We start from the raw sequence: 2849 nt of genomic DNA, 5'->3' as shown, positions 1-2849 counted from the left end.
CCGGCCTCTGAGGCGGCCGGTACCCCTTTCTTGGATGAGCCAGAACCCTTGACGGGCCGTTCGCAGATTTTTGCCCGGGCTTTGTTTACCGAGGCGGCCGGTACCTCCGTCTGCCTTGGATGGACCGCATCCGCAGATTTTCGTCCGGCCTTAGCTTAAGGAGACGGCCGTTGCCTCCGATCCTCCGGGCTAGAGCCGGGTGAGGTCGTCTCGAACCACGTGCCTGAAGGCCGCCTACGCCGGATTCGGCCCCGCTCATTCGTCGGAGTGACCGCCCGACGCGGGCATCGCTAGATTAGCCGTGGCCCCGATCCTTCCCCATCGACAGCCTTTCGCCCCCTGTGCTCCGGCCTGTTAGTAAGGCGGCCGGTACCCCCTTTCTTGGATGAGACAGAATCCTTGACGGACCGTTCGCAGATTTTTGCCCGGCCTCTGTTTACCGAGGCGGCCGGTACCTCCGTCTGCCTTGGATGGACCGCATCCGCAGATTTTCGTCCGGCCTTAGCTTAAGGAGACGGCCGTTGCCTCCGATCCTCCGGGCTAGAGCCGGGTGAGGTCGTCTCGAACCACGTGCCTGAAGGCCGCCTACGCCGGATTCGGCCCCGCTCATTCGTCGGAGTGACCGCCCGACGCGGGCATCGCTAGATTAGCCGTGGCCCCGATCCTTCCCCATCGACAGCCTTTCGCCCCCTTCGCTCCGGCCTCTGAGGCGGCCGGTACCCCTTTCTTGGATGAGACAGAACCCTTGACGGGCCGTTCGCAGATTTTTGCCCGGGCTTTATTTACCGAGGCGGCCGGTACCTCCGTCTGCCTTGGATGGACCGCATCCGCAGATTTTCGTCCGGCCTTAGCTTAAGGAGACGGCCGTTGCCTCCACACCTTGGAGATGATATTCGCTCCGGGCTAGAGCCGGGTGAGGTCGTCTCGAACCACGTGCCTGAAGGCCGCCTACGCCGGATTCGGCCCCGCTCATTCGTCGGAGTGACCGCCCGACGCGGGCATCGCTAGATTAGCCGTGGCCCCGATCCTTCCCCATCGACAGCCTTTCGCCCCCTTCGCTCCGGCCTCTGAGGCGGCCGGTACCCCTTTCTTGGATGAGACAGAACCCTTGACGGGCCGTTCGCAGATTTTTGCCCGGGCTTTATTTACCGAGGCGGCCGGTACCTCCGTCTGCCTTGGATGGACCGCATCCGCAGATTTTCGTCCGGCCTTAGCTTAAGGAGACGGCCGTTGCCTCCGATCCTCCGGGCTAGAGCCGGGTGAGGTCGTCTCGAACCACGTGCCTGAAGGCCGCCTCGCGCCGGATTCGGCCCCGCTCATTCGTCGGAGTGACCGCCCGACGCGGGCATCGCTAGATTAGCCGTGGCCCCGATCCTTCCCCATCGACAGCCTTTCGCCCCCTTCGCTCCGGCCTCTGAGGCGGCCGGTACCCCTTTCTTGGATGAGACAGAACCCTTGACGGGCCGTTCGCAGATTTTTGCCCGGCCTGTGTTTAAGGAGGCGGCCGGTACCTCCCTCCTTGGATGACCAACAACCCTTGACGGGCCATTCGCAGATTTTTGCCCGGCCTGTGTTTAAGGAGGCGGCCGGTACCTCCCTCCTTGGATGACCAACAACCCTTGACGGGCCATTCGCAGATTTTTGCCCGGCCTGTGTTTAAGGAGGCGGCCGGTACCTCCCTCCTTGGATGACCTTCTACCCTTGACGGGCCATTCGCAGATTTTTGCCCGGCCTGTGTTTAAGGAGGCGGCCGGTACCTCCCACCTTGGATGACCCACTACCCTTGACGGGCCCATTCGCAGATTTTTGCCCGGCCTGTGTTTAGGGAGGCGGCCGGTACCTCCCACCTTGGATGACCCACTACCCTTGACGGGCCCATTCGCAGATTTTTGCCCGGCCTGTGTTTAGGGAGGCGACCGGTCCTCCGTAGCTTGATCGGATTTCCCTTCCGGCCTGTGTTTAAGGAGGCGGCCGGTCCTCCGTAGCTTGACCGGATTTCCCTTCCAGCCTGTGTTTAAGGAGGCGGCTGGTCCTCCCCGGTCGGTTGCCAAGCGACCGGGACCCGCAAGTGGGCAGGAACCGTCCACCCAACGCCGGCGAGCCGGGGCCGGTGGGGGCCCTACCAAGGCGGGTCTAACTTCAGGCGGTGCAAACGGGGGAGGGGGGTAAGGACGGCTGCCGGGAGCAGACAGCCGTCCCCGGGAGGGGGTAGTAGCTTCGCGGCGGCCGCCGGGAGCAGACGGCCGTCCGCGCATTCTGCCAATGCCTGTAGGACTTTGAATATTTCACAGCCGTGCCGTGGCACTTAGAAAGTTTTTCAGAGATGTGGCACTTTGAAAGTTTTTGAGAGATGTGGCACTTTGAAATTTTTTGAGAGATGTGGCACTTAGAAATTTTTTGAGAAATGTGGCACTTAGAAATTTTTTGAGAAATGTGGCACTTTGAAAATTTTTGAGAAATGTGGCACTTAGAAAATTTTCTCTCTCTCTCTGGAAGTGCCGTGCCTTCTTCAGTTCTGCTATCCGAGCAGGGGACGCTTGCTGGCGGCCGTTACCAGCGCTCGGACCAGGCCCAATTGATTTGCATGGAAAACAATTGCGTCCCCCATGCTCGTTCTGACTATATTTTGCGAAAGGGGGGTAAAGTGATGAGTACACTAAGTGGGGGGACCAACCCATGTACTCTAGAAAAAGTACATGGGTTGACAAAAGACCAGTTGGTAATGCACCCCTGGTACCCAAACCCCTGGTACCTTTAGGCACTTAGAAAAAATTTCGCCCAAATTTGGAGGTCGCTCCAGGGGAAGAGGCCGAATTTTCGCCTATTACGGCCGACCGCGGGAACCAGCC

The sequence above is a fragment of the Syngnathus scovelli genome, unplaced genomic scaffold, assembly GCF_024217435.2.
Source record: "Syngnathus scovelli strain Florida unplaced genomic scaffold, RoL_Ssco_1.2 HiC_scaffold_507, whole genome shotgun sequence".
Classification (NCBI taxonomy): Eukaryota; Metazoa; Chordata; class Actinopteri; order Syngnathiformes; family Syngnathidae; genus Syngnathus; species Syngnathus scovelli.
Note: the sequence above shows the minus strand (reverse complement) of the source record.